Here is a 17,332-nt window from a genome sequence, read left to right as displayed (position 1 = left end):
TGCCCCAAATTGGTCTACCCTGTATACCTCCCCCCCCAAAAAAAAATAGGCTATTGACAGGCCATTTACAGACATGGATCCATTGTGTTCTAGGATTTGATAAATTACCAAAATAATAGAACTATCAACATGGTTGCATTTTTTTTCTCAGACACATTTCTGGAATGTTTCTTACACCATTTGGAAACCATTTTCTCTCACTTTATCTTGGGTTTTTTCTCTCTCCTGAATGGAAAACAGCCAATTTGTAGAAGGTAAACTTCTGTGAGGTTCACCTGTTCCCAGTGCATACCTGGCATACTAGTTTTAAGCAGCATTGATCATGCTTAATTAAGTTATTTCCTATCTGGCCTCTTATCTATCAAAGGGAAAGCAGTCAACAGATCAAAGAAACCTACAGATTTTAGTCAAACATCATTTGAAAGGCATCTCACCACTCAAGCTGCAATAACAAACACATCTTCAGTCCACTTACAAAGAAAGCTAAGAACAATGGACAACACCTTTCCCACACTAAAGAAATTCACACCTTTCTACCTGGAAGATGCCTATCAACATCATCAGGCATTCCATTTACAGCAGTAGTTTCATGGGAGGGGTAGGATAAAAGAGGTTGGTCTTGCCCTTGTCTAGTACAACATGTATGTTAATTTTTGAAAGCCCACATAGGGATAGTACTACAGGGACGACAGGGTTCCTACAGGTTTAAGGATATTGACCCATAAGGAGCAGCTCGAAGTTGAGAATATCAATACAAAAAAAATTCAAAATCTAATTTAAAAGAACATCATCGGTGATGGGACTTTAATTTTAGGCAGATTTAGCTCAAAGTTTTATACAAACACACCTTCCACAAAATTCCATTGTATTATGGGTGTAAAATAAATGTCGAGCAACTTCTTTGTGTCCACAAGCCATTTTTTTTTGTGGGGGGGGGGGTATTAGCATGGCTCTCATAACCTTTTGTCCAAACTTTGACTGGGTTTATCCCCCATGCCATGCATGCACAAAGATATCAGATTGAATTCCTTGAGGATATGGAATTCTTTGAAGGGTGATTTACAGACAGGAGAAGGGATGGGCAGATGTCACATGTCCTGTGTATGATGTAATCCCCATGGCTATCATCTCCATCAGAATTTCAATCTGGAAAAGTAAGTAAGGAGAAATTCTAAAAGCCATGGTCAAAGTTCCCATGTTTGTAACAAGAGGATTTATTGTGGAGTGGCTGGAATTCAGTCAGCACTTGAGAGGCTTGTCTAGAAACTGGCCCAAAAGCTTCAACTTCCTAAAGATTAATGTATATATATTTTTTCTCCTATTTTTTACTTACAAAATTGGGTACTTTCAAAACAAAAACCATAGATAAACATTTAACTGATGCAGTTTTTCTTTTCCCCTTGGTTCCTCACTCCCCTCACTCCTTAAAAATTAGGCTAATGCCGGAAGACCTTTTTATTTTAGTTCCAAATAATGATGTAACGTCTAGTGAATATGGAAATAATATTTTTTTTTAAATTCCAAAATGCATTGTATGAGACTAGCCTACAGCCTTTCAGACTGAATTCAGCGTGCATGTTTATAGCAATACTATTAGTAGTTATAAATCTGGGGTTTTTTCATGCTTGAAAATATTAGGTACACATAGGGGAAAATTCCAAACCTTTAGACCTTCTTCTTCTATGATTTTATTTTCTGTTTTATTTTTTTTCTTGGTCTTCATTTAAATATCAGCCAAGTGTTAAACCACCTAAACTTATTGTAAATGAATTCAAACAATTTTATTATGATTTAGTATTAAGTATGATGCCAAGCATGCACAAATGAATTCACACTGAATCTAAATCTCATTCTTCATGGCAATTGTTACGTTGTTCAATACAAGTGTGAACACCTACATTATCTGGGCATGTGCAATGGAAGGCCATTATTACTCATAGGAATCAGCATTGTAACATAACCATACCTCCAGACTTTTTAATTTACAACCCCTGTATGGGACCATTAGGCATGGAAGAAAACAGCTGTTACTCCACAGCAAAGGTTTATATTAAAAATGTAAATTAATATTCCAGAAGCAAATAGTCTTTATCTTCCAGACAGGTATTTGCCATCCTTGAAACTTCTGCCGAAATGATTAAATTCATAAGTTGTGTTTCACATACTGGGAAATGGCTTCAGGACAAATGTAACCAAAGATGCAAGTTGATTAAAATTATACAGATTTTCTGAGGAGTTAGACAACGAGACAAGTGTGAGGGCAGCACCACGTGAAGGTGGTCGGGGCATTTTAGCACCCCCTTTTCCAGGAAAAAAAACTGTATTGGGTGGACTGAAGCAACAAGAAAGACCACATCTTAATTCCTTATCAATCTAATAACTATCAATAACTGGATAAAAAGAGGGGAAGTCAATTTTCAAGTCTACCAAGCAGGCAATATTTTTGACAGAAGTAGTACCTACTTTGAAAGGCTTTGGCTAAATCTTGTGCCTGCAGGTTTGTGTCAAGTCTTCTGAAGCTTACCCCCCTACCCCCAAGAATTTCTTATTAGTCAAGAGGGTGTATCCATTACCTGGAAGTGAGATAACTTAATATTAGTAGTAAACTAAGGGTGTCTTCTCATAAGTCAAAGTAAATCAGCACTTTGTTAAAAGTCGTTTTCCTTTTCATAATTTTCCTAGAATGCTAACAAGAATGTACAAAAATATAACATCATCTCTAGCAAAGAAAGATAGAGATTTCTTTGTTCAGAATAACCATTTATTCTTACTACATTATTTCCATCAAGAATTGAAAAATATTAATAACTTCTTTCAAGAAGAGAATCTTCTGACAGTAGGCCTAAACTTCCCAATATTGATGAACAGGGACAATTTTCATTTTGAATAATGGGAACACAACCTGTCAGACCAGCCAAGAAGGGGTGATGATGGGGGGAAGGAGAGGGGAAGGATAGGGGAAGGAAGGGGTAATGAAGCAGACAGACTTTGACACTCCCTATGTTTACTATTCACACCTGGTAACAACTGTTCCCATGGCCAAGACAGTAAAGGTACACCTACCCCACAGGTAGACACACCAACATATCAAGATTTTTTGTTATTGCACATGTAGTTGATTGATCGTTCTATACCACAAAGTAATGTTTTTCAAATACAATCTAATTCAAACCATTTAATCATTTTTTCATCAGTCATTTTTGTGTATCAGCCTACATTTCATGACTTTACCTCAATATTCTTAAAAAAAAATATTTTTAAAATTTTAACAAGAAATGCTCATAAAGATGTTTCCAAAGATAATTTATACAAACACAGATAAAATTTCTAAATACGAACTGAAATTATTCTTATTGTAGGCATAGCATTATGCGGTTTATGCCTATTTTTTTGTATTTTTCACCACTTACTAATTTATTGAGATTTTGAGGCTTAAATTATGTCGAGCAACCAAACTTGATTCTTATTGCGAAGGGAGCAAACATAAGCCAGAAATATAATATCTTACTGTTATGTTTTATAAATAGACCGAAGTGATTCACAACTTGGCAACTAATTTACCTTTTTCTGTATCTCAATATACAGACAGCATGGAGGCCTCAAATAGTCCAATTGAATTTAAAATTCAGCAAATGTCAATTCAGAAGACTCCTTATCTTATCAAATTGGGAAGATACACAAGAAAAGATTTCAAATACAATTACGGAGAATGACTCAGAAATTAATATTCACAAAGAGGGTGCTTGGTTTAATAGCTATTGTAATTATTATTTGATTTTTTTTTCCAGATATGTCGAAGAGAACATATTCTACACTCAACTTTTCAATAACAATGGTAAAAATGAAATAAGGAAAATTAAGGCTTTACTCATAAGAGCCAAAGAAAAGATAAATGTGTATCAAATATGTCTCTATGCCGTTTTGGCAACAAATACATATTTTCTTCTTTTTTTCCTAATATCTTTATGAATTCCTTGGACTGTTTTTTAAGAGAATGCAGGCTTAGCGTAGGAGCCAGTTTGGAATGGGATCAAAGTGAGGTAATCCTCCGAACGGAATTATTCTCTAACAAGGCAACGATCAAGTTTCTTCCCAAGCCACAGTGAAAATTGCATTTCCCTTTTCCTCCATCGTATCATATTCAGTGAGAAGGGAAATCCTGTATTCGCACATTTCAGGATACTACACGCACTACCGCAGAATAGTGATTGGTTATATTACGAGAAATATTCAACCACACAATGTATACAAAACAAAGGATATGTTGAAATATCACCAGCAATGAGGAACTAAATTTGAAAAAAAGTTCTAAATTTCTAATCTAAAGTGAACCATATACTATTTTACGGCCCACATCCATAGTAAACACAGTAGACAATATATTATTTACAAAAGATGATTATAGATGTGCTGTATGAAAGTTTTAATCATTATTAGTTACATAATTAAAAACGTTTTAGAAATGAAATTAGGCGTACATCTTATTATGGACTAAACAAGGTCTATACGACTTCTGCATGCACTGGACAGGGGAAATAAATCAGAATCTTTGAACTGCCATATTTTGAAGTTAATGAGAAAAAATACTATATGCCTTCATCCGTACCCACCCATCCCAACTGGCACAAGAAAAATCTATTTTCATGTATTATCATAGGCCTACATGTATCTTCAGAAAAGTTCTACTTTTACTACATATGAAAGATGAATTAGTATTTTTCAATCAGAGCAATATAATCTGCTCAAAACTTGTCCAAAGGCTTCTTCAAGTCACAAAAGATCATGGGAACACAGCCTCCTTCTCCGACTAAACAAACTGATTTTCCCCTAAGACTACTGATCCAATACTGAATACACATTACTAGTATTTACAACTATACTAGTTAAGGCTTTGTTTGATGAAGCAATAAAAACTAGAAGTAATTAGTTTCGTGTCATGAAAAGGAGACATCTGTGTATACAGAATAACATCCCGGATATTGACGGAATAATAATAACATTGTTTCTGACTTCCAGAAAATGCTCAAAGGAAAACTACTGAACCTACACTTCCAGAAATAGTAATAAATAAACACCATATATGTGATTAACCCATCTATTAGTGATTATTATCATTTCAATAATACTTGTATTTTTTTGCAGAAAGTGATCAAAGATGTAACATGCACATCGCCCTCCCTCCCCCTAAAAAAAATATATGATCATTTGGACTTTTATGTCAAGCCCAATGCCATATATGCAGCATAAAAAGAGTAAATGCTGTTTAAAATTGTATACAAAGCAATGCTGTTATGAACCTAACAGTAGTTGTTAACTGTTTAACAGTAAAAATGACCATCCTCAATTGAGAATTAAATATCAAATACTCAACTTTGTTGTACAAGAATTTTACACTTGTATAAACCGTTTAAACATCTACTGTAAAGTTTATATAGTAAACAGTGATTGAAAAAAATACATTTTAACAGCGTTTTTACTGCATGCATTTTGACTGATCAGCACAATTGAATGCTCAATTGGGATTGATTTTAAAAACTCACCGAGTTGCTGCTTCTTCTCCTTTCATTATTCCTCTGTACCTTCCTATCCTTTTTCTCCTTCCCAAGTTTATCTTTCTCTTTCTTACAAGGTTCTGTCGTGAAGACGCTATCATTGTCTTCTAATCCATCCCTGATTGGATGTATTTCCATGAAGTCCGATCCATCTCCCGAATACGATTTCAACCTACGAACTTGCATTGGGCGAGAGATTTCGATCTTGGATGGAATGTTCTCGGCATCGGCGAACCGTACTTGGACCGACTTTCGCCGGGGCTTCCGCTCCAGGGAGCGGGAGCGTCGCGACTTCCTACGTCCAAACATGTTGTAGCACAAGAAAACAGCGCAAGAGGCCTGTCTGTTGTATGTTAAAATCTTTATCTCTGATAGAAATGCTGCTGAATGCACTTTAAATGTGCATAATGTAATTCAGATTTTATCTCCAGTCATGAAGAATTAGAGAGCTGATATCAAACAAAAAAATGATGCTCGCTTGCAAACTTTTCAATTCACTCCTGTCAGAGTCACAAACTTCCCTTTTCACTCTCCCAAAAGCCAAATACTGTACAATATTTGGCCTGCTTAGAAATGCTTGAAATAATTTGTGGCAATAACGAGACCACAAAGCCAGTCAAATTGAGGGATTGGGGGAACAGAACAAAAGGATTATGGATCAGAGATTGAAGCAGTTATTATTCAAGAATAGAGACACCATTATTGAGTTGATGGATCAGACAAGTGGAAAGTCCTTCAGTCTCCAAAAGTCCAAAGACTTGAATGTTTGCTCTTGGGCCAAGTTGAGGGTAATTTCCTACCTTATACAATGAAAATCGAAAGTTTACATCACCTCCACAATATAACTGTCCATCAGGTCTGTGGATCCTAACAGTAAAATAAGATCAATAAACAAAGCTCAAATATCAAACAAACATCACCGAAAACGGTTTAAGATTGTTGTGAAATGTTCCAAGTTACCGGTTACTTGCAAGATGGTATGCTCAGCTCAGGCTATTCCTGCAGAATGTAAACAACATAAGCTCAGAGTTCTGGTAACAAAATCACATGATGCTCTTTTCTGAGAACGCACAGGATGTGTACTTTTTTTCCAGTCAGAGCGAGAGCTTTCTAGATGCACTTGTGATCCTCACCAGCTCAAACTGATAAATGAAGCCGAGAGGGACTCGGTACCATCCCCCAACGCTGACTAACAGCTGCGTAACCAGATGGTGAGGGACGGTAGTTGATGACGAGCCAGGTAGATTGTATCCAAGATAGAACCATGGAGCTATTACCATGATAGTACCTTTACTTGGAAAGTTTCTGATAGGGATGTGTCGTAGGTCCTTATCAATGACACGAGGAAGCCAATGAGCAATTATGGACAGGATAACATCACTGAACTCTCTCCATATTAATCAAAGAAATGCTTGGAGGTCCCTTCCCCAAAACACTAGTCAATGTGAATTTGTCGCTAATTGCAATTGCTTGAATACAGGAAATTATTGATGACCCAGCTGGGATGTGAGTTATTCAAAAGTATAGTTAAGAACAAAATCTCTACGATTTTAGAAGTCAAGAACAAGGATTTTTTTTTTTTTTTGGGGGGGGGGGCAGGATGACCTACACGTAATGAAGACCTCATTTATCTCAATTGAATTATAGGGGTAATACTACAGATTAACATGTCCTATATCTCTCGTTTTTGTACTATTCTTTCTTCTTTCTTGCCCTTTTCCTTTTTTTTCTTCTCTTCTTGAGAATTATTAAGGGGTTCGTGCCCCCCAACTGGCGATGCTGCCCCTGATAACTACAGCATGTCAAAAAATCTGTGAATCCAGAATAAATACCTACTTTGGGCATGAATAATACAACATGCTTTTGGTACAATATTTGTGTTTTCCATTAAGTATTGAATTGGGATTTTTTTCTTATCCAGTACTTAAAATCTGCCAAAAGCATTGTATCTCGTAGATACTTTACTTTTTTTTCTATTATTACTTGCCACCAGATGTCTGTTTCATAAAACATTATAACAAATTTACCAGAACAGTTACAAGCTACTGAAATCTTTCAATCTGATTGGCTGAGTGATAGTAAATTTGTTATAGAAAATGTGCATTTGTTAGTTACTTTAATTTTTTTTGAAGTGAAAAGAGACCCTGGAACAAATTAAGGCACAGATTTAAATTCAAAGAATTCCCTGACTAAATGACATATTACCATTATGTGATCTGGTTTTCGTGCATATGTTTACTTGTAGCAAAGCAGCGAAGCAGCATTCAAATGTTATTTTCTTGGAATAAGACTCATTTCATTCTTTATAACCTGAAGAAGGAAAAGGAAAACAATGTCTTTAAGAACATTTAAAGGTCTTAGGACTTATCAATGGATGACAGATTTTATAATGCGTGACAGACATTTTAATCTAAACAAAAGAATTACAGGAAAACACACTCGCATGCGGAACACCACATGGGCCTTACCAAACTATTTAATGTATGATATAAATTGCATGTCATTCAATTATTGACAATACATGTAGCAAGTAATAAAAATAATTCAATGATAATACATTGTTGCTAACTGTAAGTTTTTTCTCGAAAATTGATGCATAAAGTCACGTGTTGTTACATGAGGAATGTTATATCCTGATCACATCAAACTTCCTGAGTATCAAGAATGACTTAAAAATAACCTAAAAAGAGAGCACTTACATGCAATCCCTACTCTCAGTTTATGAATGACCTCAGTCTAAAATGAATTCTCCCAATTCAACTTTCAGCCAATGAAAAGACCTGGCTAAACCATTATTTCAGCAGGGGTGAGTTCTCTCTCATTCTCTCTATCTCACTGTCCCTCTCTTATTCCTCTTCTCTACCATTTCTCCTTCATTTCACTCTGCGACATAACGTCGAATAAGCAGAAGAGGATGTAGCATTCACTGATAAAATGAGAGCAATTACTCCACAACTTTGTCATCAAATAGCAACTAAGCCAGATATGATATCTAACAAAAAGTACTTTGAACAGAACTATGATTCATTCAATGAAGAATAGATATTAATCCCTAATGACGCATACAATAGGTGATTATTATAAATACTCTCACACTCTTTTTTTCCTATCATGTTTGACACCTATAATTGGGAAGAACTACTTTGGTTCATGTAAAAAAAATTTTGCTAACAAAAAGAGATACAGTAGGCTAAATAATTGTAGTTTCAAGTATTAAGCAATAGTCCATGTAATTGGCAATTGCAGGCCCTGTACTTTTTCCTTCATTATTTTTTGTTAAGTCATGTAGAATCAATGCCCGGAATTCCTTCCCGACATCAACATCTTTTATTCTCTTGTATAAAATGCTAAGAAATTATTTGCATACATGTAAAGCATTAAACATCAATATTAGAGGACCGCAACAAGTAAAATTTTTTAATTATACACCTAATGTTGTGATTATAATTGGCTTTGGGACATAGGACATAAAGAGAATATAAATAATTCAATAACAAATGAATTAAATTGTATTGGAACTTCACGTTTGAATAAATTCATTTTGAATACATAGCAGATTGGCGAGTGTATGCCTTTCTTTTCCTGTTCCAGGTTCTGTCCTAGTTTGGTTTGAGAAATCCCGTATTTACGCATGATTTTTTTTTTTGTAAGTACCCTCACACCTTTCAATTGAACTGAAGTGGGTGAGAGAATAATGTGCATTTGATTTGGCAAGTAGGATTTCCGATTTAAAATTCATTGGATATACGCTGGAGAAGTCGGAAGTACCCCTTTGATTGGGGTGATTGTGGTCTGCCGAAAGGCTCAAAGGAGGTGCTAAATTGGCATCTCAAAAATGGGGATTAGATAAAACCCCCCACATCTATCATAATCCATGTACCAAAGATTCCAAAATAAAAGAACTGATTTTATGAGTCTGTCATGTCTGTGTTTAATACAGATATGAAGATATATTGGGGTGCCATTAAAGAAAGAGGCTCCCATACGTAATGTTCCGGTACATAATCACTGAAAATCTAGAGGATATCTTCTTAAAGCAAGAAGATTAATTGGTGTACCATAAAAAATTATTCCAAAAATAACTTCTTAACAAGGTATGTCTGTATGAGGATTGAGGACATAAACCTTGCATCAAATGCAATATGCAAAGATTATCTAAGAAACATGCACAATGGTACCCTTAAAAATGTAATTTCCGATGTAAACTTCATTAATGATTTCATTTATTGGGGAAATTTTATCAATTTTTTTTCATAACTGAAATACACTTTTGAATTCAGGCCAAATATTTGCTAATACATTTGTTATTCTACCCTTCCCTTATCTACATGTACAGCAATCAGTAGTTTTGTTGGTGTCATTGAAAATGTAAAGGCCTGGTCAAACCGCCCGAGCGTTGTTGGAGCGGTCGTGGAGCGGAGAGAAAAAATCATCACCACTCGCTACCGTTCACCATTTTCGATTGTTATTTTTTTGTTTTTGATTTTTTCCCCAATTTTGTGAACGAAATTCAACGATCTCTCCCTACCGCTCCACGACCGCTCCAACAACGCTCGGGCGGTATGACCAGGCCTTAAATACTCCTGCTAAATAGTAGCAGCTATATTTGTACAAATTACAGGAAATTTGAAGGGATTTTTCCATGCTGGGTATTCTCAAACATGAAAGTGAATAACAAGATTGATTCCATCCCTGTGCGTACGCTGGATCAGTGAATGTGAGCAAGAGTACCTGGGTCGCTAGCCTGCTGGCTGCACCTGCTTTTAACTTTGATAACTAACCCCAAAAGGGTCTGTTTCAAGTAAATAAATGCAGAAAATAATTCTTGTATTTTGAGACCTGGACAAGTTCTTGTAAATATCCAGGTATCTTGGTGAGCAGGTCGGCTAGGTTAGAAAGCATCTACATTCCAGTTTTTATTTCTCTTCAAACTCGCCATGAATAGGGTTGTAAGTGCAAGATAAGGGGGTCATTGGTAGGATAGGGGGTCATCAGTACACCCTTCCTGAGAGGAGTAATCAAAGGTGGGAAATGCGGAGCTATCCCCTTTCCTCCTCTGTCAATCTTGCTTTCCTTACACTGATCATCAATTAATACTTTGTAATCGATGCTTGTTTAAGGCCATAATGAGTCAAATCCTATGTCATGTTCAGCATTAAAACTCTAGCGTCCCAGAAAGAAGGAATACTGTAAATGCTCTAAGTGCCCGATCATTGTGAATATGAATTTTTCCAATCGCATATAGATGAATTGTATTTTGATATTCATTATTCAAGCTCCAAAATATTTAAGGAATAGCAAAAAAAATAAAAGGACAGGTACAAATTGCATCAGTGTGATGAATCTCTTGGCTTAAGTTCTTATACCAGAAGGCGAAATGGGTGCAAAGATGCCCCCCTTCTGTCATCTTCACCAGACCCTCCAACCTCAACAGACAGACTGAATTTGAAGAAGCGCCTGATAGACTAAGCCTATCAACTAATCCTCTAAATCCTATTATCCTGTCTCTTGAACAATCACCTGTTGGGGCGCCAAATAACACCTTGTTTCCTAATCTTTATTGTCCCAATTCTAACTGTTGTCAAACACTGCCACGCCCCAGTGAGCTGTATTCATGGTCTTGGTTCTTATCTGGTGTCTTCCATTCAAGGTAGAGCTACCATGGCTCCTCCACTATCCCTGAGGAATCATATTAAGCAAAGAGATTTTACTCCATATCTAATGTGTAACATGGGAGGTATTTTTTATCAATGAATTGATTAATCCTAGTCTTTGCTCGCCAGACCTCACAACGTGCTGGAACTCGTTATGGAATACAGTTTTAAAAAGTTTGGGACAGTCCAGGGTTTGAATCTGAATTTCTACGAAAAGCCATAACAATTTAATCTAACCCGGCAACTGTTTAACAACACACATGACCTGCTTCTGCCAGATCCAGCTATTTATTATGACAATTTCAAATCTTCAAAATTAGGTCTGCAATCTTTGAGATTCAGTTCCACGAACAATGAAAGTGTTGTAGCATCTGACTCATACCTGTCTGGGGCGATGGAATGGGTCCAGGCCGTATTTCTGTTCTGGCGTTGGTCACTAGACCAAGTAAGACTTAAAGTCGCCTGGATCGGATCTTAGGGGGTCACTGAGTAAATTTTCAGAGTTTTATATAGTTTTTAATTACATACAAAACTGGCAACTGCAGACAAAGAAAATATCATACCTCTTACTGCTACATGTATGACAGACAAGTGATATCACGGCTTGCTACACTTCAAACACTGATGAATTACTTTATGCCATATATATTCAATTAAGAATTGATTAATCCCCAATAGAATTTGATTGATATCAGATTATTTTTAATGTGTTCCTTGGTACCATATCATAAACCAATGCCAAATGATGCAGCTCACAGTTCTAATGGATGCAAGATCATTAAAGGGGAAGTTCACCCTGACAAAAAGTTCATTGTAAAAATAGCAGAAAAAATAATAAAAAATATTGACGAAAGCATTCCTACATAGCGAATGGTAAAAAAATCAATGAAATGTCATTTTCTCAGAAAATTCAAAAATGGTTTTCACTGTACCTTTTGTATATCAATAGACAAATCATTTCACACCCGATCATGAATAGAAAACATAATTAAGTCATCAGGAACCATAAAAAAATGAAATTCATGATTTTATATTACATAACACATGGAGCAGCTGCTCGTTTATGACGTCAAAAATCCAAAACTTTGAACTCTAATAACTTTCTTATTCTTTAACGGATTTTCCTCAAACCTTCACCAATAATTTTTACTATTTTTTCTGCTATTTTTACAACAAAGTTTTTATCAGGGTGAACTTCCACTTTAAGCATTAAAGCGCAACAGATTTTGGGACATGGTTTGATATTAAACTTAAAGGTTAGATCTTGGCACGTTGTGAAATTGGACAGGCCATTTGTGCACTACAGAAACGTGATCGCAAAGTCACATGAAATGATTCGGCACGAGGGAAAATAACACGATTTAGAAAAATGCAATGTGATAGCGTCATTATAGTTTCTCAGAAAATAATTAAACCGATATTATAATATGAAGCAGAGCTCAATATGGAGTCAAAATTTGTGAAGGGTAAAAGTCATGCTAGTTATCCAATAATGATATCTAAACATTGGAAACGTATATCATTTATCATACTTTTCTGATTATCGCTCATCAGTAAGCCTCTTCCATAAAATGAACGTGACAAGGATATAATTCCTTGCGATTTTTTAAAGAATAGTTCTTAACACAGTTTCCACTCTTTTGAAGCGGGACCTAGGCCGTTCGCGCACTAAAGGAACACGTGATACACAAGTCACGTTAAATTGTTCGGCGTGAGAAATTTAAAAAAGGACACAAGTTACTGAAAGAAATGAGATCATAGTGATATTGCAGTTGCTCAGAAAATAATAAATCCGATGTTAGGCTATACCTGTTAGATCAACATGCTCGATAATCCAATAATTATCTATTTTATGAGGCTCCTTGTCTAAAAGAGGAAAAGCTATTCATTTATCATCTACATGAGAGAATTTCAAAAGCAGGATAGGCCACACCAAGAGAGAAATATGTGATTGATACAAGTTATATATTGTAGATCTTAAATTCTCACTGAGAAAAAGGACACAAACACCAGAAATGAAATGAGGTAGATTCTCAGAAAATAAGTAATCCGTTCTGATAGTCTATACTGGTTGGACCATCGCTTTCAATAACCAAATAAATACATAATCTTATAAAATTCTTTGTCTACATAGGAATGGCTTTTACGGTTACTTTACATGTAGCTGATAGGGGGTGCTGCCTATGGTAAAATAAACTGAATAATATACACCCCCAGCAACCTTGTTTCCCGAGGCTATGTGGAAGGGGCAAGTTTTTATGTTTTTCCTAATCTTCAGAGGTTTGCTTTCATACACACCTGGATCTCTGTAAGGATAGTAATTATTTGTGCGCTTGATTTAATTGTACATTGCAGTCAATGCAATCAATCATAAAAAAAAAATGTTCCAAGATGATTGCTTGGCTTTGTGTTACAGGCCCCTGGTCACTTATTGAAAACACCCCTCCCCCACACACATTTTAATTCACTATAGCTCTATAGCACCATGAACCTATTATGATAGCACCTCCTCGGCTCTTTTCCAGAGGACAATGCAGATGCAGTACACCCTTGTGACCCTTCTCCCTCACATGCCAAGTTTTATAAAGTAAATGTGTCAAATATAGACCCTACATGTAAAAAAATACATTTGGCCACACAATATGCATTTTTTCCAGTGAAACTTGTTTAAAGAATATGCTTCTCATTAATTTCAACACTGCATGAGGACGTGCACTTATAATTACAAAAAAAAGACATTTGGAGATTAGTATAAATACAGTACGATATCGGACAATCCTTGTCACTTGATAAAGAGTAGCAGCGGCACTCGAAAGCTCGTGAACTTGTAAGCTAGTGAACACTTTTTTGCGAGAGTGATCACGAATTTCCTAGAAAGCCAGTGAACACTTTTTGCAAGAGTGATCACGAATTTCCTTGTTGACCATAGTAGATTGCGAGACAAATGAATACCCTCTAGCGATTATTTCAATCCGCAATAATGAACCTATTTAGTATAAAAGACATTAAGTTTTAGATATATAAAACTTAAGCCTATACATTTTATACAAAATAAGGAAACAACGGATTGGTGTACAATGGGATGTTTACATTTGAGGCTAATGTGGTAAAAGGCAACATAATCTCAGATTATACCTAATCCTGGATAATCCCTCATACAAAGTGGAATCAGCAGGATTAACACCTTTCTAAATCCAATAATGGCCCAATTTTCTAAAGGTCAGGTTTCTAAACAAAATTTTATGATTTATTCGTCAAGCTTACATAATTTGCCAGGTCGAATTTAAAGGGAAGAGTGCAATTTTTTTTTTCTTTCAAGAAAAACAAATACAAACAAATACAGGTCAGGAGAAAAATATCAAAAGCAGAAATACTAGGGGAAATGTGGGGGACAACCTTTCCTGACTGCATCATTATAAAAACGAAAGCACAAAGTGTGTTTTTTTTTTTGCTTTTTTTTTGGGGGGGTAGTACTTAACTATCCTGCCCCTAAATGAATCAATGCCTTTTAACCCCCAAACTGATGATATCAAGAATGAGAATCTACTACTGAAAGCTACTATCTTCATTTCTACATATTCCCAAAGGTAATCATGCATGAAGATAATCTCACAATGAGAGGCCTAAATGGGTGATGAATAAGTTTATGAAATCCTATAATTTTATTTTGTGGACTTAACAGGCTTCCTTGATGATGATTATAGGTACGTTTCTCTTGACAATAACGAAAAAGGCTGACATGTTATTAAGACTATTCATTTCTATCAGAGCCATACAAGTTGGACACTGTATAGTGGTCATTCCCAGACCGATTAGCAAAAATACCGAAACCACAAAATTATGAAAATATTTAAAGTAAAAAAATGAAGATAATGACCTGAATTGACGATAATGGTAATCCGCTGACCTGGGAATAATAATTTGGAATTCAAAACCTGCTAAATGAAGCATTTGCCTTAGGAGGAATGAATATTTACAAGAAAAAATGGTAATCTATTGAATATTTTTCTTCTGAACAAGTACTCTTAGATAAACTACAATTCTAACAACTTTAGATAATGTTTGTGCATTATTCTGTATACTCAAATACGTGGTAAATACTTTGTTTTTCTGGGAGATAACAGTTTTTATAAATGCAAGGGTCAATTAATAATTGAGCCCCCCCCCCCCTAAAAATGCATTATATTGTATTGTTACAATGTAGATTACAGGAAATGCAATGCAGAGATTCCTGTAATGAAAAAAAAAATCTAAATATGCTATGAACATTACAAAAACTTTTATTGGCTCTGTTCCTGAACTTATCATCGTCATATCCCTCCTACGAAGAAGTGATTGATGACAATGTGTTTATCAAAATGCTTGGTATATGCTTCCATCAACTTCTTGGAAATATTCTGCTGTATTCGCATAACAATCTACTGGTAGTTGTACCAAACTGTTGTTAATTTTACTACCCCACCCCCTTCCCAGGTATATTATCTTTACCATCATTAACATCACCACTATCACCATCATCAACACTGTTACCATCACTATTATCACCATCATCATTTTTATCGTCATCATCATCGTGTTTATAATCATCATCATCAACACTGTCACCATCACAATCATCATCATCACCATCATCGTCATCATCAAAATCCACATTGTCATAATTTTTATCATCATCGTCATCACCATCATTTGTATCATCAACATCATCATCGTCATTTTTATCATCATCATTATCAATATCATCATCATCAACATTGTCATCACCATTCCCTCTCCTTATGGCGTTTCTTCTTCGTCTTTATCCCCATCCTCATTCAAAATAATTTTATTATTTTCTGAAACATAAATGAAAACAGCCTAAATACTTCTTTGGGGATCACTTAACTTCTCTCACTTTTCTCCACTTTCCCTCTCAAAATGCAATGGTTACCAACGGTTACCATGTCTGAAATTTGTTTTTACGATTGACCTTTAACCCCTGTCCTTTCCATGAACCTGATAAATTGAAACCTTGGTCATACTGATTATGCTTGTTATAAACAATGCAAAGTCTGAAAATAAAAAAATAACTGCTGTCAACAAACGTATTAGTAAGGATATCAACACACCTGTGATGGACCAGTGAAACCCAGTGCTTCTGGTATTACAGAGCTACTTATCACTAGACCTTGGCCATGTTTGACATTGAATATTTACACCATTCCTAAAATGGAATAAAGATCCTCTTCATATCTTCAGATACAAGCAGAAGGCCTACATACTTGCTTTGCTAACTTCTTCTTTCAGCAATTTGGAGATATTGCATGCTACTTTTTTTCAGTGGGACCTAAGATTAGTAAGCCCAACTAGATTCAAAACAAAAGGATTTTACATATTATTTTCAATTTTTCTTAATGAAGGATACAATCTCGGCCTACATATCATCATTCTATTGAATGTTAAGTTTGATAGATTTTCACTTTATGTTGTGTATTTGAATTTTGAAAAGTACTTAGCCCCCTTTTCAAACGTGGCAATTGGTCTTATCTATCATTGCTTTGGCTGCGAACAATGAGAATTGTCAAATCTAAATGTCTTACATCATATCTCAGTACGAACTTGGGCACCAGCCATCTTTCTCTCCCTCTCTATAAAATTTCAAGCTCTCCTTGATCCAACTCAATTTACCCTATTTGCCATTATCTAATATATTTTCATGTCTTTGTTTCAATCAATCTAGCACGTATGTTGACTCTCTCATCACCGCGGGATTGTATGTGGTGTCACAGACAAACCTGAACATAAGCTGACCTATATAGTTGATGTGTCAAGGTATGACACAACCCCTGATGTTTAATAAGTTCACCAAGTTCAAGTAAACCTGAGGAGAACACCTGAAAACACCAAGACCCATTCACACTACGCACAAATCTGGTTCTTCCAAGTTTTGATTCAAGCACAGAGAGAAATTGAGGAGAACATCTGAAAACACCATGTCTCACACAATGAGTTCATCTACTGTAGTTGAAATTCAAGTTAAACCTGAGAACACCTGAAAAATCAGGCCCCATTCACACACAAGATGAGTTCATTAAGTTCAGGCTGAGTATCCGTGAAAAGAAAAACTGGACCATTCACACACATGAC

The sequence above is a fragment of the Lytechinus variegatus genome, chromosome 4, assembly GCF_018143015.1.
Source record: "Lytechinus variegatus isolate NC3 chromosome 4, Lvar_3.0, whole genome shotgun sequence".
Taxonomy (NCBI): domain Eukaryota; kingdom Metazoa; phylum Echinodermata; class Echinoidea; order Temnopleuroida; family Toxopneustidae; genus Lytechinus; species Lytechinus variegatus.
This window is presented reverse-complemented; position numbering follows the sequence as displayed.